Source organism: Macrobrachium rosenbergii, chromosome 8 (genome assembly GCF_040412425.1).
Source record: "Macrobrachium rosenbergii isolate ZJJX-2024 chromosome 8, ASM4041242v1, whole genome shotgun sequence".
NCBI lineage: Eukaryota > Metazoa > Arthropoda > Malacostraca > Decapoda > Palaemonidae > Macrobrachium > Macrobrachium rosenbergii.
The window spans coordinates 27,593,526-27,615,376 of NC_089748.1; the positions used below are offsets into that span (position 1 = coordinate 27,593,526).

General features: G+C 41.4%; 2 long non-coding RNA genes across 6 annotated transcripts in view; one reads left to right on the forward strand and one right to left on the reverse strand.

Moving 5' to 3' along the window:
- LOC136840637 (uncharacterized) overlaps positions 1-10,648 on the forward strand; it is a 47,367-nt gene extending 36,719 nt beyond the window's left edge. For 3 of the 4 annotated variants that reach the window (XR_010853685.1, XR_010853686.1, XR_010853687.1), the window contains 2 exons: positions 9,035-9,131; positions 9,751-9,777. This is a non-coding gene — a long non-coding RNA (uncharacterized lncRNA). Of the gene's footprint in view, positions 1-9,034; positions 9,132-9,750; positions 9,842-10,400 lie in introns of those variants that run through there. The other variant, XR_010853688.1, reaches the window with a different exon arrangement.
- The window catches only part of LOC136840636 (uncharacterized), a 38,035-nt gene continuing 25,476 nt past the window's right edge, over positions 9,293-21,851 (reverse strand). For both annotated transcript variants that reach the window (XR_010853683.1, XR_010853684.1), the window contains exon 5: positions 9,293-9,954. This is a non-coding gene — a long non-coding RNA (uncharacterized lncRNA). The remainder of the gene's footprint in view (positions 9,955-21,851) is intronic.

Here is a 21,851-nt window from a genome sequence, read left to right on the forward strand (position 1 = left end):
TAAAACAAAGTTTTATGAATAAAACCTGGCAGTTATTATTTATTATTTTAAATCCCACCCTCCACAAACCTCAGGAGACAGGTCGGGCAAGAGATGATCTGAGGAACTGAAAACAGGAATGATTCCAGCTACGACAACCTATAAGGGTTGTTAACCATATCGGACATTTTGGTTTACCATTCGGTCAAATGTTTCATAAAAATAGTTTTTAAAAAATCTGCCATGGTTCGACAGGGATTAAGCTATCCATATATATAACTGCCAGGTAAAAGTATTCATAAAAGTTTTGTTTTATCATAAAACTTCATTTTACTGTAGTACAGTATTTATTGTGCTGTACTTTAATACAGTATACTGTACAGTCAACCCCTGAGGTTCACGGGGGATAGGGACCACAACCCCTGCGAATACTTGACACCCTTCTAAAAATTATTATAACTGCCTATTTTGATAGTTTCAACACCAAAAACTCCCTCTAAAAATGCTTATATCTGCCTATTTTAATAGTTTTATCATGAAAAATGTATTTAGTCACAAAAATATTATGAAAATGAAGTAATTGGTGAATAATTATCTACAAGAAATTCTGCTAATTGGCGAATTTTCTGTGAATAATGTGGATATACGTTCCACAGAAAAATCCACGAATAGCTGAAGCCGTGAATCTAGAATTGTGAATAGGCGGGGATTGACTGTACATTGCTGTCCTGTACAGTACTCATTTTAATATTTTCATTACAGACTAATGTAGTATATTCCTACTATACAGAATTCATTAGTAACTACAGTAAGTAATACCCTGCACATAGAGAACAAGCTCTCCGTTGGGTGAGCCGGTAGAGCTGCGGACTGTCACTTGATGGGCCAGAGTTCAATTCCGTAGGAAAGCCGGTTTGATGAAGAGTTAGAGGAATTTATTTCTGGTGATAGAAATTCATTTCTTGCTATAATGTGGTAAAGGATTCCACAATAGCTGTAGGTCCCGTTGCTAAGTAACCAATTGGTTCTTAGCCACGTAAAATAAGTCTAATCCTTCGGGCCAGCCCTAGGAGAGCTGTTAATCAGCTCGGTGGTCTGATAAAACTAAGGTATACTTAACTTTTAACATAGAGAACAGTTGGATTACAGTACAGTAACACAACATGGAATGTAGGTATGTACTGTACAAGACACCCAAATGATTAAAGGTAAGGCTTTCATCACTTTATCTTATTCACAGTACAGTACTGTGCCATACAGTACTACAGTACACCAAATCCTACATACAATATACTGTAGTTTTAGTTACTGTGCATAATGGAATTACAGAGCTGTTAACCGGTCTAAGGCGTCATTATCAACACTATGGTGCAGTAACAAGGATTGTGGCAGCCGTAGACTTCGATGTTTGCTTTATAGTGATTTTTGGTTACGGCATGATGACGCCAGGAACAGAACCCCACCGGTAACCGGGGACTGCCTGTAATTAAGATTCTTTGCAGCATCCCTTCAGCCCTAGCTGCAACCCCTTTCATTCCTTTTATTGTGCCTCCATTCATATTCTTTCTTCCATCTTACTATCCACCCACTTCTAACAATGTTTCTTAGTACAGTTGCGAGGTTTTCTTCCTTATATGTACACCTTTTAAACCTATTATACTCGGTATTCCTTTCAGCGCTGAATGACTTCACAGGTCCCATCACTTGGCCTTCAGCCTAAATTGTATACTTTAATCTATCTACAAGGAACAGTGTAGTGTATCCAGCAACTGTGTTTGTAGAGTGAGTGCTTAGGAACCAGGAAGGAGGTAGATATGCTAGGTAAGGATAAGTGCACTCTCTCAGTATCCGATTCTGTATCCCCTAGGCCTTGCTAGAGGCTGCTTACTCCTAGCGATCCCTATGTAGGATCTTTCTGTAGTCTTCCTTTGCAAGAGGATTCAGTATTCTCTTGGAGGCACTCTCCTGGCAACAAAAGCTCATGTGCCAGTAAGCGCCTGCCTGCCATTGGACACATGCTTGACCGCAGGTGCTTGCCTGATGCCGAACACTTCTCTAGTGCTAGACTTTCACCTGGCACCAGATGCTCGCTTTCTTCTCGGTCTCCCAGGCTATCTGACTAGGCCATTTCATCTTCACATTCTTTGTCTGATGTAAGGGAGTTTCGTGTGAGTAGTGGTGATCGGGTGTGTGAATGTATTTGCTCTCCACATTCTCCTTCCTTTCTCAGGCATAGTTATCAATTTTTGACGCTAGTTTTCCTGCTTGCCAGAGAATTAGGAGCGTCTATTGGCGAGGCATAAGTTGCAGACACCTTATTGTAGTTCCTGCTCTTCTCAGAGATCGCTCTTCCAGTCTTGGTTCCCTTCTTTGTCGACTTGGGCTACTTCCGAGCATGAGTGTGTCACCTCACCGACTTATGGCAGGGGATCTGTTTCAGCACTGTGCCAGAAGTTGGATTTTCTCCTTTAACAGCGCTTATGGCACTGTAACTTGATGTTTGGTGCCATAACTTGATGCTGCATCAAGTTACAGCGCCATTAACTTGATGCCTATTCTTGCTGTTTTGATGGCACTGTAAAATGCCGGTAACAGTGCTGAAAAAGTGCTGTAAGATCGAATCTGCCATAAGTCACTGTCACTTAAGTCGGTGATGCACTGCTTATGCATTTTCTTCAACCACTGTTTATGCATTTTCTTCAACTGCTTTCAACTTAGTGGATGCCTCAGGCTGCTTTCCAGTCTGAGGCAGGTTTCGAAGTACCATACTCTTGGGCCTCTTTTAGACGTTCTCGGTCACCTTTTCAGCACCAAGGGTCAGCTTATTCACCTGTTAGTCAAGCAGATCAGTTCTTCTTTGATTGCTACCATCTCAGTAGCAGAGCAGACTGGAGTATCTTCTCCTTGGCCAAGTTTATTGAGGTAGGCTCCTTTGGAAAATTCAGTTTTGCCTCCAGCTACCTCAATGTCAGTGCAGGATGGTGTGAATAGTCAGGAAGGTTTTGTTTTTGGTGCAGATGATTCTTTGGAACAGGTCTTTGCTTCCATTTAAGATCTTTTTAAGGTCTGTACAATTTCCTGATTTCTTTGAAGAACCAGTTGTTCAGGATTCGAGGTCCCTTAGGACTGTTAGGCTGGAACCTAAGGCAGATCCACCTTTTGTCTCCAAAATGGGCTAAGTTGGCACTGAACAAGTTTGAGTGGCTAAGTTGCTCCATAGAAGTTTCTTCAAAAAGTTCTTCCCCTTTTCTTCCCCTGTTTGGTGATTTTTTTTTTTGGAGGGGGGGCTGCTTAGATAGAGCAGTTTCAGACTTCCTTGGGGAGTCTGTGCACGCCTTGACTAATGCAGTTGTCAGGCGTAGGGAACAGTTGTTTTCTTTTTGACTTCCTCTCTCTCTTCGACCCAGAAGGTTGACGTTATCACACATCACCCCTTATATTCTCTGCTTGATACCTCAGCATTAGGTATGATAATGCAAGAGGATGTGGAATTGGAACCAGATCTTTGTTGTGTCGCTTTCAAACATTTAGGCATACACAACCATGGCAGGAGCCACTTCTGCAGTTAACGCAAAGTTTCAAGGTTCCCCACAGGCAAACGGGTAAGTCATCAGGGCCCTTCCAGCCCTTTTGGGCTTTCAGGTAGGACACTAAGCATCCTAGAAAATCCAGCTCCTGATAAGTAATGATGCATGAAGCCCTCAGTCCCCAAAAGGAGGGAGGTTGAGCCTCTTTCATTCAGCTTGGCAGGATCTGGAGGCAGATCCCTGGGTGGTGGAGGTATTGAAAGAGGGATACAGCATCCCCTTTCTTTCCCAGCCTCCTGTAGCCAGCTCACCTCTGGAGTTTCCCTCTTATCTCCACAATGAGAAATTCCAGATCTTGTGGGTGAAAGTAGACTTTCTTGGGCTAAAAGCAGCTGTGGAAATAGTCCTTGACCCATTACCTGTTTCTGGTACCAAAGGCTTCGGGAGGATGGAGACCGGTACTGGATGTCTCCCAGTTGAACCATTTCATTCGCCTGACTGTTCACCAGGGAGTCTGCCAGTTCAGTTTTAGCAGCAATTCAGCAAGGAGACTGGATGGTATCAGTGGTCATGATGGGGGCTTGGTTCCATGTACCGTTCATCCAAATTCAAGGAGATATTTGCCATTTGTTTTTCAGAGCAAGGTGAACCAGTTTCCAGCAATGTACTTTGCTCTAAGCTTGGCTCCTCAAGTTTTAACAAGTCCAATCACAGTTGGGCAAGTGGGCTCACCTGTTAGGCATTTGGATGCTTCTCTACCTGGATGATTGGCAGATTCTAGCATCCAGTTTTAGAAGGGAGGCTCAGGGCAAGAGATACCCTTTTTAAAGGTGACAAGTATGTTGGGAATACTGATAAATGTTTTAAATTCCAATCCAACACCAGCTTGAACCTTTCTTATGTGGGAATACTGCTGGATACCAAGAATTTCCTGGTTTCTCCAAAGGAGAAATTCGTAGACAACTTTCTTTTAATTCTAGAAGAGGTTCTATCCTTCACGACCTTGCCAGCCAAGAAATGATTGTCCCTGGTAGGGCACATGGCATCACCAGAGAATTTGGTTCCAGGGCCCAGGCTGAAAATGAGGCCAATTCAATTATTTCTCAAGAGGCACTGGAACTGGAAGTTAAGCTGGAATCCATTCAAATTCATGTCTCAAGGGAGTTAGAGGACCCTTTGAGATGGTGGAACCATTGACTTTGGTTTTTGCAGGGAGTGTCTCTCAAGTTGAAGAGCCCAACTTCACGTTATATTCCAACACATTGTCAGAAGGTAGAGGAGCAGTTGCAGCAGACAGGCATGTAGCAGGGGTTTGGTCCGCAGAGGAATGAGAACTCCATATCATTTAGTTAGAGAATTTGGCAGTGTAGAAGGCCCTCTAGCATTAGAGGATCTAGTACTGGGCAAAAAGGTAGCACACTTTTCAGACAATTCAACAGTGCTGGCATATCTGAACAATCAAGGGGGCAAAAAGTCAGAAGCTTTGTTATGCCTTTCAAGTTGCTTTCTCACTTGTCAGAGGAAAGGAAGATCCTTCTGTTACCCTATTTTGTGCCAGGAAAAATGAGCATTGGTGGTAGACCAACTGAGCAGGAAGGACCAGATTTTGTCATGTAAATGCAAGGACCTGTGGAAGCTGTGGGGCACTTCTTTCATGAACCTGTTTTCAACCAAGTTCAACAGTCGCCTGCCAGTATACTGCTCTCCAGTTCAGGATCCTCAGGCATAGGCAGTCGATGCAATGCATTTAGACTGGTCTTATCTAGACCTCTTTGATTTTTCCCTGTTGGCTATGGTACAAAGGTTACTAGCAAAATTCCATACAGCTGTGAATTCATGCACGACTTTAGTGACCCCCTTGGTAGCCACGAAGAGAATGGTTCCTAGACCCCTACTACTGTTAGTAGATCGCCCAAGGCGTCTTCCACCTTGGAAAGGTCTTCTCAAACAGCCAGGAGGTATGAAGTTTCACCAAAACCTCCACATGCTTCAGCTGACCACTTGGAGAGACTGTCTCTTACCAGCATAGTGTTTTTCAAAGAAATGCAGGTCTATCCTTAATTCCAGAAGTGCGTCAACTAATGCACTGCATCAAAGAAAGTGGGCAGTATATATGGCTTGGTGCTCTGCTAGAAGGCTTTCCTGCACCTGTACCTCTGTGAATAGCATTATTAAATTCTTAATTTACTTACGCTACAGCAGACATTTTTCAGTCCCTGCCATTAAAGGGTATCAATCCATGTTAGCTGCTGTATTGAAGCATGCTGGCTTTGATATTTTGTCTAGCATGGATTAAAAAGGCCATCTACTCCCTCTGAATTGATATTCCTAAGTCTCCAAATAAACCCCTGAGCTGGAATCTGGATGTGGTACTTATTCAATGGCCCCATTATGAGCCCTTGAGTACAACCTCCCTTAAGGGTTTGACAGTGCAGACTGTTTTTGTTAGCCTTGGCCTCAGCAAAGAGTATTGAGATTCAGGCTTTCTCATACCATGTAGGGTTTACTACCCAAGGAGCAGTCCTTTCTTTTCTACCCCTTTTCAGGGACAAGAGTGACTTTAAGTCGCTTCTTCTGCCTTGGTCTTTGGTGATCCCCAGTCTGCCCTCTTTGATACCAGATAGGGAAGGACCTTCCCTATGTCCTGTCAGAGTGCTCTCTATATTTTGCAAAGGACTAGGGAATTTAGACAAAATGTCAACAACCTTTTTGTAGCCTAAGGAAATCTCACTTGCCCTTGTCAAAGAATGGCAAGTCTTGTCTGTTCAAGGCTCTGGTCAGAGAAGGACAAGCAAATTCAGACTACTTTTTTTACCTCTGCTTGAAGCAAGATTTCACGATGTGCGAGCAGTAGCGACAGCTTTCAGTTTTCATAATCTTTTTGTGGGAGAAAGTTGTCAATGCGCTTCATATTTGCCTTGTACCATCTGCGAAATGTGGAAATCCAATATGAATTGTGTAGAGCTCCATCACCTCTCATTATGGCAGGGGAACTCATATTCTGAACAATTAGGGTAGCTGTACTCTTTCCTATTTAGTTAGGAAATTGTAGTTTTGGGGAGTATGAAGGTACCTATGTTGTAGTAGGTAAGGACTTCAGTCTTTTATCGTTGTTGCTCTGCTGGCCTAGACACCAGGCCTTGTGTCCCATACATCAGAGTGTGAGTGGTATCCCTAGCAAGGAACCTCCAGCATAGTTCAGAGGTCTTGCTACCTAATGAATTAGTCCTTGCTTGGCGGCAGTACAGGAGATGGATGCTAATCATTAGGTAAGTAGTGACTTATTTTGATGGAATTTTATGGTTGTCTTGGTTATTAAATTTGTCCTCACACCCTTCCCACCTCCTTTGCTCAGTGCGGGAATCAGCTATAGTAATAGAAAGGTAAAATTCATTTAAAAAACGGAAATATTTATAAAATTTTTTCAAATACCTCTATTATGTATCACCTCCCACCACCCCCCTCATGCAGATAGAAGAAAAAACTGAATGGAAAAACTATGGATGCTCAAACCACCTGACAGGGATGGGTCAATATACAGTTCAAAGTAAACTATGCTATTAATTTTTTTACTTTTCACACTATCATCCTCCTGCCAGGCACAGGAAATACAGCTATCATAACAGATAAGTATTTAAAAAATAAATTTTATAAAAATTTCTATAATATGGTCACTTTATATCACGAAATATATGTGAAATTTCTCCATGGTGTATATAAGAGTTAGTTATTTTCATGTTCTTGAAGTTTAGAGGCAAACTTTTAAAAGAAAGTTCAAATGTAAGTCTACATGAAGTTAGCATATCCTAGATCTTGGATGATTACATGAAGTTAGCATATCCTAGATCTTGGATGATTTAGAACTGTCTTGATCCAGATTAGTAATCATGGGCAAAATTCACCTGCAGGGATGCCCATTGTTCAATCTGGATGGGTTGAGAGTTAGTGGAAAGTTTATGGAAGAGTGAGAAAAATTGAATAATAACGAAGTAATGATGGTAATGATCCGAGAAGGCAAACTGATCGACATTAACTAAGGCCATTATCCATTTAAATGCTATTTGTTGAAATTGTTTTGGTATGGCTGGTCTATTCAGGTTGAGGGTTCGCAAAACTGATTGCTCAAAAATTTTTTAGGCAACACAAAGTATTAAAAGAGGGTGGAAGTCATCATATCTTGATTTTCATTAAAATTTTAAGGACCGTTCAGTTGTGTGTGGAGGACTGAATTTGAAAGTGAACATTTATATAAACTTGAAGTGATTTGATATCTTATTCTGCTGCTCAAACTGAAGCTTATTGTCCATTTTTAATATATATTAGAGGTTTTCTTACAATTGTAAATTGCACTGGTATCGGAACTGCCTATATGTATAGACCCCAGATACGTACAGGAGGGCTGGACAAATTTTGAGACAGTATCACATCACCAATACTAATTCAAAACTAGCAAGGCAGGTATTTAATGAGCATTCAATTGGATTCCTTTGAGAATCGTAGAACTACAAATAAATGTTTTTGTTGGCTGTACCGTGTTCGCTTTATTTTGCTTGTTAGCGGAGAAAATTTATATGAAATATTAAGAATGGACATAATGACTTCGAATGAAAAAAAATGTTACTGCAAATACTTTTATTTAATAGTTTATTTTCAAAGAAGGGATGTAATGACTTCAAGTGAAAAAAATGTTACTGCAGATGCTTTTATGTAACAGCTTATTTTCATAATTTTCTCTCTCTCTCTCTTTCAGGGTATTTATTAAACAGTCCCTACATTTATAAATCATTCCAGCATGAAGGAAATACTTTTTAGGAGGGAAACAGAATTGCAGAACTATGCAGTATAATCTGATGGAAGCCCAAAAACTTCTATTTAAGAATTTATACGTGAACTGGATTTATTGATAACGAGACTGAAGAAAGGTGTTTACAACTATAGTTTGTGAACCTATCACTTCTTGCGTCTCTGTACAGAAAAATCAGTTCACTAATGTAACCAGTTCAGATTTTTTGACAGTGGACGAAAAAAGCCTTTTGTTTAGCATAACCGACAGAAAAAAATTAATTGAATTTGAAACCTTGACATTTTCTCTTATTTGAATTTTACCAGATTTTGAGAAGTCTTTGCACGTTTATATCCAGGCCTATGTAATACTTTAATCCTACTCCTTTTTCTTTTGGAGAGGTTGGGTGAAGAGGGTGTTAAAGTAACTCCTGGCTTCTCACCAATTCTTGATGGGATGAAGTTGCAAGTCCCATATCATTTCTAGCAGTTTTTTTACCCTCCACAGTCAATTTATTGTAAGGTACCTGTTGTTATTTCATAAAAAATAACTTACTATTACTGAGACTTGTGTAGAATTTCAGAAAGATATCAGGATAAGACACTACAGATTTCTACAATGGCAAAGACCTCCTCATTGCCCCAGGATACCTCAAGCTTGATGAAAGTTACTGTATATGCTTGATTTTACAACCAAAAGACCTCAGTTTTTAACGATTTAATTAACCTGTTTCTCATCCTTTCAGGTGATCAACAGCTTACAAGTTCTTGGAAGAAGTGATGATGGATTTTAAAGTATACAGGCTAGTCCAGAGAGGTTTTGTAGCACTTTAACAAAAGAAGGTATTTATGAACATGAAACAAGAGTATGGGGATATGTGTTATTTGGTGGGACAATTTTTTTCAGATAGGGCCAAAACTTTTAGAGGTTTTAGTTGTTAAAAAAATTGAGAAAATGCTATTCAAAGTTTTGGACCAGGGTTTGAGGAATAAAAATAGCAAAATTGAACCATATGGATTATTTTATTGCCAGTAGCTCATAGCATATTTGTAAAATAAAAGCTACTTGGATTAAATGATAGTCACTCCAATAAGAAATGAGCAATGGAGATAGATCATTTCAATATTCATAACTTAGGAAAAAATCTAGGTACTGTATTTTGAAGTTTTCATGTTTTTTTTAGATTTGTACATTTGTTCTCCTCCATTTCCCCAGCAATTGTGGGCCAGTTCTAGTTCATTAAATAAAATGTATTAGTATATGAAGTGACTGACAAGAAAATTTTCTTAAGTTACTGAAAGCAGTTAATGACTGAGTCAACTGGCAGAGTACTTGGAGGCTCAAGATAAATCAAAAGATGGGGACCTCTGGTGCTAATTATTTCACCAAATTAGTAAACAAAAATAAAGATAAGACTATTTACAAGCAGTAAAAATAAAGATGACAATATTTAATTTACAGGTACTTGTAGTGTAGGTTTGGCTCTTTTACCACCTGAGTGTTCAGTCCAAAGTTAAGGAAGCCGTCATCTTTGGGCATCAGCCTATACCCAGTAAGGTGGTTGTATTCTTCAAACTTCCTTTGTTAGGCCTCACAAGCTTCTTTAGTATGATGTTTTCACTCCATTAGTCTTCCACCAGCAGATGTCTAAGGGCAGTGGCATTCCTGATGGACGGAAGGTTATGAATGCTTAGACAAGATTCTGTACATACTAAATGCCATAAAAACTGCAATTATGAACAATACTGTAATGATATTAAAGCAAGAAACAGCTTTTTTTTTTAAACTAGATTTGCATTAAATTCAGTGATTACATATACTGTAGCTGTTGCTCAGTAGTTCATTATTTTTAATATATGTACTGTAGCTGTTGCTCAATAGTTCAGTATTGTATTGTAACATGTAAATAGGTCAATAACTTGTCCTTGATAAACGACTAAAGGTGTTCAAAACTAATCTTAAAAAATCTGTGTATCATGTGTGTCCTTCTTAGTAAAAGATGCCTAGGTATAGGATGCTAAGGGCCTAGATATAACTAAGTTTTATTGTAGTACAATGCAAGCCAAAAAATCTCTATTTGACATGGTCTAACTTCTTCCTCGTCTCCTCAGGTCAACATCTACATCAACAGCTTTGAAGTATTACAGTAATGGGACAAGTCGAGTAGACTTGGGATCCTACAAAAGAATCTTCCACAAAAGAGGACAACACAACATTTTTATCAGATATGCATTATGAGCCAAAAATGAAGTATGAAAACTATCCTATTACCATCAGTGTTGGAAAGTCATACTTTGTTAGAGGATTTATAATTGCACCTCCTTTGATAAAATTAGGATCACAGCAGATGTCACAGTTGCACTACTAGGAGCAGATTTCCTGAAAGCCCACGACATGCTGGTAGACGTAGCAAGACAGCAGCTGATTCAGAGAGAAGGATCACTCCAAGAACAGCAGCAAACCCCACATCAGGACCAGAGATCCGTAGCCTCCTTCAGGAATTTCCTGAAGTGTTCAGGACCTAATAAGCCCTGCAAAACACCACATCGTCACTGGGGTCACCCCAGTCCACACCCACTTCAGATGTTTGGCCCCAGACAAACTAGCCTACACCAAACAAGTATTCCATGACATGGAACAGGCAGGAATCTACCAGAAAGCCTCCAGCCTGTGGGCAACCCCACTCCACATGGTACCTAAAGCAGACAGTATATGGCACCCCTGTGGCAACTACCGACAGCTCAATGTCAAAACAATACCAGACAGCTATCCCCTGCCTAACATTTGCTGACAACAAACCAGCTAGATGGCGCCAAAATATTCACAAAAACTGACCTGCTGGAGGTGTACTACCAACGTCCCAGTAGCAAAGGAGGATATAGAAAAAACAGCTATAATAAACCCGTTCAGGACATGAAGAACTACAGCTGTTTCGGCCTTCGAGATGCTGGTGCAACCTTCTAATGCCTCATGGATGAGATACTGGGAGAATTGCCCTGCTGTGTTGTTTACAGTCTTGTCAGGTTGGGTGGGTGGCGCCTATGTATTTTTCCGAATATGCGAACCTCCCTCTGAAGATGCTGATATTACTGGAAGAATGAGTAGGCACTGCCAGGCGACATCTGGCAACCCACTCCTCTCTCCATGAGATGGGCAGAAGCTCCCAGTAGCTGCCGGTTAATTATAGTGGATTATTTACCAGATTTTTTCGTCCGCATGGCCTCTTGAGTTGGCTGTTATCTAGCCCCTATTTAGTGCTTTTTTTCTTATAATGAGCCACAATAAGTTCTTTTCAAGTGAGAAAATAAATCGGATAATCATTCTGCATAAGGTGGAAACTGCAACTAAGGATATTGCTGATGATGTCGGCGTTAGTGAGCCATCTTTGAACGTTTTTACCCACCGCTGCACAGTTCACTCACTAAACGCCAACAACATCAGCAATATCCCTAGTTGCAGTTTCCACCATACGCAGAGTGATTATCTGACTTATTTTCTCACCTGACAAGAGCTTATTGCAGCTCATTATAAGAAAAAAAGCACTAAATAGGGGCTAAATAACAGCAAACTCACAAGTCCATGCGGACGAAAAAATTTGGTAAATAATTCACTATAATTAACTGGCAGCTACTGGGAACTTACTACTCTCAGGGAGAGAGGAGTGGGTTGCCAGATGTCGCCTGGCAGTGCCTACTCATTCTTCCAGTAATATCATCATCTTCAGAGGGAGGTTCGCATATTCAGAAAAATACATAGGCGCCACCCACTCAACTTGCCGAGACTGTATGTTGATATCCTGATATTCAGCCCCAACTATAAACAGCATATAAAGGACATAAGGCAAGTCCTTGAGAAAATGGGCTAGTATTGTGGGAAGATAAATGTGAATGGGTGAAAAGTACAGTAAAATTTCTTGACCATCAAATAAGCCCTGAAGGCGTCAAAACCCCTCACAGCAAAGGTCCAAGCTATCACCAATTTCCCAAGGCCAAACACCATCAAAGTGATCCAAGAATTTGATGGCATGATTAACTATTACCACCGATTCATACTCAACCTAGCTGAAATCATGTACCCTTTATATGAATGCCCAAAGGGAAAACCAAAATCTTCATGATAGTTTGAGAAACAAGAGAAAGCTTTTCAATTAGCCAAAGAAGCCATGAGTTTCTTCTATCCCATAGGTCCCTAACCCCGATAACACAGCGATGGGCGCAGTACTTGAGAATACAGACAAAAGTCATCAGCCGTTGGCATTCTTTAGCAAAAAGCTATCTCCAGTGGAGCAGAAATACTCCTCATTTAAAAGAGAGTTACTGGCAGTCCACCACGCTATTCAATATTTCCAACACATGCTCGAGGGATGGCAGTTTGAGGTTCAAACGAATCGTCAACCCTTGGTCCACGCCTTCACCAAGAACGGAGACTGTTGGTCGGCATTGCAGCAGTGTCACCTGTCTCCAATATCTGAGTTCTCCTGCACCATCAGGTACCTGAATGGCTCCTCCAACAACGTCGCATACACCCTTTCCAGAAATACCATCAAAGCCATCCAGATTGGGATATCATATCCTGAGATGGCAGCAGCCCAGAAGGATGACGTGGACCTACAGCAACTTCGGCAGACAATGGAGAGCCAACCATCGCCTGCAAAATGGGTACCAGACACCCTCTCCTCTACTTACTGTTGGCCTTAAGGAGGAAGGCTTTCAGTCTCGTCCATGACCTGCCACACCCGTCCAGCTGTTCCACCGCCCACATCCTGTCAGAATGATACGTCTTGTGGGCCATGAAGTTGGACATCAAGAAATGGGCTTGAGAACGTCACCCCTGCCAAAATATCCAAGGTCACAAAGCAAACAGAGTCATCAAATCATGCAGCGTAGAGACAAGTGCTACCTGTTGTCAGTGGATGGAAGAACTGTTCACATGGGTCTTGACAGACAGGCTGAAACCGGCATACATCCCAGACGATGGTACATCTCCTAGAGTGTCTCTTGTTGCTGAGGGAGGGGGGGGGGAGTACTGTAGGATCCCACTTGGGGCCCCCCGCCGTCCAAAACAACAAACTTGACCTACCACAAAATATTGTTTACCAGGAAAACACAAATCACAGATGGACAGCTGAAGCAGTGATTTTCATGTATTTGCAGGAACTACAATATCTCATTTGTAAATGTAAACACATCAAGCTTTCAAACCATATGTAATGGAGAACTTTCCTATTTTGTACAAAGAATTGTTAATTAAGTGCTTTCCAGGTGTGAGAAGATGCACCTGACCATAAAATTATGCCTGTCTTGTTCTGATGTTAGATGCTACCTTTCTTTTCATGGAAGTCCATATCTTGCCAGAAATTTGTGACTAAATAAATTAGAAAGTATCCATACGCTGCCTCTTACTCACCTCGTCTCCACAGTTGAAAGGGCTTTAGTGTAAAGACAGGGCTGCAGGAGCGTGTGGTCTTGTAGGGATGATGATGCTAAAACATCCTGAAGTACACCACCAGAACTCCAACACCAATAAAGGGTTCTGACTAGACAAAATATCTGCTTTAAGTATATATATTTGCCTAGACATACACTGTGTAGTGTCAAAAAGTAGGAAAGCTAATGGTCACACAACACTCCTGAAGATACACCTTGAAGAGACTCAGTAACCACTAAGTGAAGTAACTCAAGGTGGGCCCGCGTCTTGAGGAGTGTTAGTCGTCAAGTTGCTGATCTTTGGCATGATGAATTTGAAGTACTGTTTGAGATAAGGCAGTTAGTCTGGTCACCCTACTTGAACATATGAAATTTGGGCCATAGGGTTCAGTGCTGGAGGAGGGGAGGCCATTCACACTTTGGTAGAAGGCCCAAAGTTCTAAAATAGTCTAGTTCTTGTACAAGACTCAAATACCTCCTAAGAGAAGGAAGACCACTGGCAAGTGGGGCTGAGTAGTACTGTATAGTCCTTGGCCAAAAATATGGAGACCTGCATTTCACTCACTAACTTGTGACAGGCAATTGCCAGTCAAGACCACCTCTACAAACAGACCAATCTGTGTGAAAATCTCATCTCTTGCTTTTCCTAAAGGTAAAAGCAGAGATGACACTCATCCTAGAAGAATGCCTGCTATCATAACAGGAGAAGATGAATCCTCCTTGGTAACAAAACATAATTATGAGTCATCAAGGCACTGCCACTGTTGCGATTTAAGAATGAAAATATAGGGCTTTACACCACCTTAAGGACTGTCCAGGACAAAGCTGAGAGGATGAAATAAAACATGAAAAGTGCAGTGGCAAGACTCCACCCAACTGGTCGTGTGGTTCTCAATCTGAGTAGTACAGAATCTATGAAGTTAGAAGAAAGTCCTACAAATTAGCCCAGCAATCTCAAGACCAATGGAAACCCCAAAAACGGTGATTGGGTTCTATGAAAATTACTCCATTCTCCCCAAATCTTCTCTTCACTAATTAAACACTGAAATTAATTTTATATTTTGATTCCTCTGTTGTTGCATTTATTGTCTCCTGACAATTTTTATTGCCTTACAATGGTAAGTTTTGGCAAAAGGCATGTTCTACACAATACAAAACAGAGGAAAGGTATGAAAAATAAGTTTAACATTTAGATATAAAGCTTCAAAAAACAATGGTATTGGAGCACAGTACAGTACTTGAAATAAATTTTGAGGGCACTCTTCAACTTGGTAGGAATGAAAACCATGATACAATGAAGGCTACTTCACAATTTAACTTACAGTAAATGAAAGACATGTGGAATCCAACAGGTTGACATACTGACACTGGAACAGGCTATGGACCTTGATGTTCTTCAAAATAAAAAAGTGGCACTAAGAGCGACAATGGAAATTCATTACTTTAGTAAAGCTTATTCAAAATGGCCAAACAGGGAAATTTTTCCCCCACACAGATATATACTGCTAAAGCACTTTGGCTGGAAAATAAAGATTACTAATTTTAGTCACAAGATCTAAAAGACAAAGGTCCTTAAAGGATTGCTTTCCTGATATGTAAACACAATTCCAAACATCAAACAAATTATCTATATCAGGACATTATGCAGCATTAGAAACCATTACCTAGCTTCTTAGCAAAAACAACTACTTTATTGCTATACTCAGAAAGGGAGAACAAGAAGTAACCAGTAAAAACAACAGTAGGAACACAAGATACTACTAAAAATGGACACAAACACAGGGGACAGCTGAAATGAAACCTGGCAATACATAGCAACACTGGTCATAAGCAACCTGTAACTGATGAAGACAGGCAATTATGGAGTCTCTAATCATCCAAGATGATACCAAATATTAGGTGTTTTGGCTAAACTGAATAACAGAATCAACACCATTAAAACTGTTTAAGTTCCTCAGTCTTGGCTGTTCTCAATGTATGGCAAAAAGCACACCAAGAGAGTCTAGTTGGCTTAATGTAGATCTTCACAAACTGGGGTGTAACACTGCCACAACTGTCCAAATATATTAAGGTTCAAGGGATGATGTGGTGCTTGCTGATCACGTTCAGTTCAGCCCTGGACAGCAGGAAACTAGCAACATTCTAGTCCATGGGCAGAAGGACCACATTTCTCACATAAAATTATACAGCTTTTCACTGATGCTTTCATACTGGCCTATGCAGAAAACCTGGGTATTGTAATTACTGGTCAAAAGCCTAACACGCATAATGATACATGACCCTACTAACCTGACAAATGTTCTCACTTTACCATCTCAAAAGATAACAAGCAATAGCATGGAGAATGGGTCACCTAGAGTGCAGACCATCCACAGGATGGTAGCGTTGTGACAGTATTACAGAGACTAAAGTGGGAGCTGGATCACTGATAAAACTTAAAACCTTTGATTCAACTCAACTTTGAAAAACAGTTTCTGCCCTTATATATAACTCGACATGTCTGTAGGAGATGCTTGGTTTTCTACAGGCAAATATAGACAGGGCTACGACATGATTCTTCTAAGACAGCGACTATCTACTTATAATATTACCAAAATCGATAGAAATGAGTTTCAATTACCAAAACAAACCATCATAGGGTGGATATTAGTCCTGAAATATTCAAAACAAATATTTGAATATAATACTTCTCTGAAGTGCATGGCACTTCAAAGCAGTATTACATTCTCTCTTGAACTTATGAGACTCGGCATCAATATTAGTTAGGAAGACCATTCTGCAATATTAGCAAAAGGAATGAAAACTTCTTGGTTAGGCACAGTCAGATTAGACAAAACATGCTGGTGGTCTTCAAAGGAGCAGCACCCATTACTGTTGACAAAACACAACATATGGAACATATATAAGGGATAAAAAATGTTCAAACCATTTCACAGTTTCATTCAGTACAGTATTAAACTGATGAAATTCTAGGCAAAAAGGAATCCTATTCAAGACCACACACGGAAGTGAAAGAGTGAGTGTGCGTGTAACACTCCCCCTTCTGGATGATTAAAACATAGAAATGTTTTAAATGCAGTCTGTTTTCTACTACATTTATACCATACTTTCTCTCCATTGTATTATTTGAATGTGAAAAAATCAAATAACTTTAAGGTTTGATTACATTTGATGCCAGGGATACAAACTTTGAAAGCCAAGCTCTAAAAAATGCAAATTGTTGAAATATTTCAGCTTTTGTGCATGAAAATGTCTTTTATGATATTGTAGCCCCCCATGGGGTAGGCCTACCTGACAAATCAACTTACTCCTCACAAGAACAACCATGTGGTCGCCATGCGGCTGAGAGAAACAGATTCTTGTGATCATGTTTTATGTAAATATCTTCCAGCACTGTTGTTGCCACCCTTCATGTATTGTTATCATTCTGTACATTATTATGCCAGCTATTCAACCATGTTTATCTGTTTTATATTCAGATGTTTTACATCTATGCATCTGTCATTTTGCATCTGTGAAGAAACACAATGCCCAGAGCTGATCCCCTTCCTCGATCTGTCAAGAAGTCGGGACTACTTTGTGGCTTGCACAAGCTGTTGATCTTTGTGAATTCTGAATGAATAAATTAGTAAGCTTCTGACCTGCACTTTCGTTTGTACCACGCTCCCACCGGTGACACTGGAGAGATGACCGGTTACGCCAACACAAACAACCCCCACACCATCAGTGAAAGCCTCGCAGCTGCCTCCATCCAATTGCTGCCCTTCACACCCCACCACCCAGAAGCATGGTATTTTAGGGCAGAAAAGATTTTCTGCACAAAGATCACCTTGGCAACGAAGAAAGCAGACGCTGTCCTCGAATTCCTGCCGGACAATGTCTGAGCGGATAGCAGGATGGCTCAAGGAACTAGAGGCCCCTGCCACCTACAACATCCTGAAGGACCAGCTGAAGTCATCCTTCGGTATGTCACCCTCCCAGAGAGTGAAGATGATCCTCAATCATGTGGGGACCCAGATAGGCAACGAATGGCCGCCGCACGTATACTGTACAAACAGCTACGGCGACTCATCACCCTGCCAGCCAAGGGTGGCCAAGCCGAGTTGTCCTTGGACCTCGTGAGGGAGGCACTCCTCACCAAACTTCTCCACCAGACAGTAACAGCCACGCCCACAAGAGTTCCTGGTCATGGTTGACGAGGTACACACAGCACAAGGAGCAGCAGACCTACCACAGCCAGCATCAGCAACATGTTGCACCAAACAGTTGTTGGAAAGTAAAGAGGACAGTGATGCAGACGAACCAACCGCCTCCATTTGCAAGAGACGTTTCCCCAGACAAGATGCCAGAGGGAAGCCCCCACAGAAGAGACAAGAACCTCCAGAGGGCATATGCTTCTTTCACTGGAGGTTCGAGAACAAGGCGAGAAAGTGCGACAAAGACTGCCTATTCTCAAACAACATGTAGTAGGGTTGTACAGGCGACCCACCCTTACTAACGTCAGTGGGGAGCAGACAGGTTGCCCCATAAGAGAAATCGCACCTGCTCACCACCGACTTTCTTCCATGTATGAAAGAAGAACGGAAACTTGCCTCTTCCTAAAAGATGAAAGGTCTAATGTGGAGTTCCCAGTGGGTGCTGGAGCCTGCAGATCTTTAATCCCAGCCAGACCGGGTGAGCAAATTAACCCAGCCAACACCCCCAAACCTACAACTATCGACAGCCAGCAGAGTGCCACTGACAGTGTATGGAAGGCAGGAGATGAAAGTTACCTTCGACAGGAAAGACTACAACTGGTCTTTCATAGCAGCAGACGTGACAATGGTATTGTTAGTGGCGGATTTCCTAACAGAGCAAAATCTACTGGTCGACATCGCAGAAAAACAACTGGTTACCAGAGCAACACAGAATTCATCTTCCGCAGAAGCTAAGTAGACGTACAACAGCAAAAGCAGCATCAAGCAAAAAGAAACCCACCACCTGAAATGACAGAATTGCCACGAGAAAACAGAAGGTTCCCCAATCCATTCAAGATTCAGACATCTGGCTCCGGAAAAACTAACCTATGCAAAAATGGTATTCAAAGAAATGGAAGAAGCTGGAATGTGCCAGAAAGCTTCCAGCCCACTGGCATCACCCCTACACATGGTACCAAAAGCAAACAGAACATGGCACTCCTGCAGAGATTACCAACAGCTGAATGTGAAAATGAAACCAGATAGATACCCATTACCAAATATAGCAGATATAACAAAATAAATGAGTGGAGCAAAAATATTCACTAAGACTGATTTGCTAAAAGGGTATTTTCAAGTGCCAGCAGCAAAAGAAGACATCGAGAAGAAGGCAATCATCACCCCATTCGGCACCTACACATTCAACTACAGCTATTTCAGCCTCCATAACTTGGGCAACAATCCAAAGGTTAATGGACGAAATATTCGGGGACCTCCCATTCTGTGTAATATATATGGACGACATATTAATCTTCAGCCCAAACCTCAAACAGCATCTCAAAGACGTGAGAACAGTGTTTAAGAAACTGAAAGAGAACGGTCTAATAGAGCGTAAAGAAAAGTGCGAATGGGCCAAGAACATGACCGAGTTTCTGGGACACGAAGTTAACCCAGACGGCATCAAACCTCTGCCGGAAAAAGTGAAAGCAAGGACAAATTTCCCAAAACCAACAACAGTGAAATCAGTGCAAGAATTCTCTGGACTAATAAACTATTACCACAGGTTCATTCCAAACATGGCAAAAAAACAGAGCTCTATAAATCAGTGTCTCAAAGGAAATACATAACAATTGCACTGGGCAGAACAACAAAATAATGCATTTAAATTAGCAAAAGAAGCAATAAAGTCTGCAACCACACTAATATTTCTTTTATCCCACAGATCCCTCACACTAACAACCAACACAAGCAACATGGCAATGGGCTCATCGGAGACCATGGCAGAACCCTGTCAAGAAACTGTGTCAACAACATCCAGCTTGGGATATCCTATCCCACGATCGCAAAGGCACAGAAGAACGATGAGGGACTGCAGCGACTGTGGCGGATAAACCCCACCCTAAAATGGAGCGACCTGTCAGTTGATGGTGGAATGGTAACCATCACCTGTGAGACGAGTACCGGACAACCACGCCCTTACTTGCCAGAGGGACTGAGAAGGAAAGCTTTTGGCCTCGCCCACAACCCATCTCACCAATCAGGCCGATCAACAGCCCGAACAGCAGTAGAGAGGTAAATCTGGTGGGGCACGAGGAAGGACATCAAGACGTGGGCAAGAGAGTGCATCCCGTGCCAGACATCAAAAGTCACAAAGCACACACAGAGCGGGATAGAAGAGTTCAGAACAACAATTTGCTGACTCGCCCACATACAAGTCAACATAGTGGGACCCCTACCCTGCCTCAGAGGGTACAAGTACCTGTTTACAATCATAGACAGGAACACAACATGGCCACAAGCAATAACGATTTAGCAACAGACGGCAGAGATCTGTGTCAAATCCCTTGTTGATTGGGTCAGTGCATGGAATTCCCCAGATAATCACCGGTGACAGGGGTGCCAACTTTACTTCTGCCCTATGGTACTCCCTAGCCAACAGTCTAAGGATGAAAATCATACACACAACGGCCTACAACCCTCAAGCAAAGGGATAATTGAGAGATTGCACAGATTGCTGAAAGCCTCTCTCACTGCCAGATGCCAAGGCAGAAGTTGGAGAAGAGAATTGCCATGGGTCCTGCTGGGACTCAGAACAACACCGCACAAAGTATTCAACTCATCTCCAGCATAAGTCCTGTACCGCCAAGCATTAACGTTGCCAGCAAACGTTTTTCAAGAAAATACAAGCCCAACAACAATATCCAACACCAGAAAGGCAACAGAGAAAATTGTTACCAGCCAAAACGACCTACCAGGCAAACAAAAAAATGTATGTCCCAGAAGACTTAGAGCGTAAAATAAGCATTCATCTGGGTCGATGCTCACAGAACCCCCCCTCTCCCCAGCATACTCTGGCCCACACAGAATACTCCAAAGACAACCAAAAGCCTTCCAGATGATGGTCAATGGGAGGACATGGGTCTCAACTGACCTGGTTGAAACCAGCATACAAACCAGCCACCAGCCCACAGACGTCGGCCTCTCCTGTCGGGGGGGGGGGTTGTACTGTTGCCCCCACATGGTAGGCCTACCTGACAAATCAACTTTCTCTGCATGAGAACAAGCACGTACCTCACTCACAATATCACCATTTTAGACTTTCTAAAAAGAAAAATATGTAGCTTATACAGAAAACAGTACCTCAGCCACAATACAGAACAAACCACAAACAAATCCTGACGACATTTCTATCTACTACATTTGATAATGAAATGACTTCTACAAAGTTTTTCTATAAAGAAACACTGTTCCTCCACTATACTGTACCATAACCATAAACAATTTCTCCAAGAGCTACAAATGCCACCTATGCAAATACTTATCAGTTTTCATATTGTGAAGTAGGTCATTCACAACGTGGCTCCGGTCTATACATGCATAAACAATAAACACAAGCCATTTGCAGTTGAAAAAAGGTCAATATGGAGCAGGAACTTTCATGTAGCATTAGAAACTGTTCCCAGTTTTATGCATACTTAATCCCTTTTACCATTTTGTGAAGGGGCTGCCAGTACTTCAGCAGCATGACACAGAAATATGACATTTTTATGATAAAGTTTTTATATACGTGCCAAGTAATTACACAGCTATTGGTTCCCTAATCTACAACAGCTTAAAAATTCTAAATTCACCTGGCGGAGCTACTATCGTTAGTGTGTAGGTGACAAGGCCTCACCCACTATCCGGGACTCAAGGAGACAGTTTAGCACAGAGCTCAGTTCATTTCATGCTCTAATGTCCATGCAAAGGGAGGAGGGTGGGCTCTGATCATGTAATTACTTGGTAAGTATATATAAAACTTTATTTTATCGTAAAAAGTCATTTTTATACAAGTAACTTACCAAGTAATTACATAGCTGATTTCACATTGTTAGGAGGTGCGAAAGAGCATGGACATATTCTACTCCCAAGCATTAAGTAATGAATTTGAAATAGAAAGGTTGCTAACACTGAATAAATG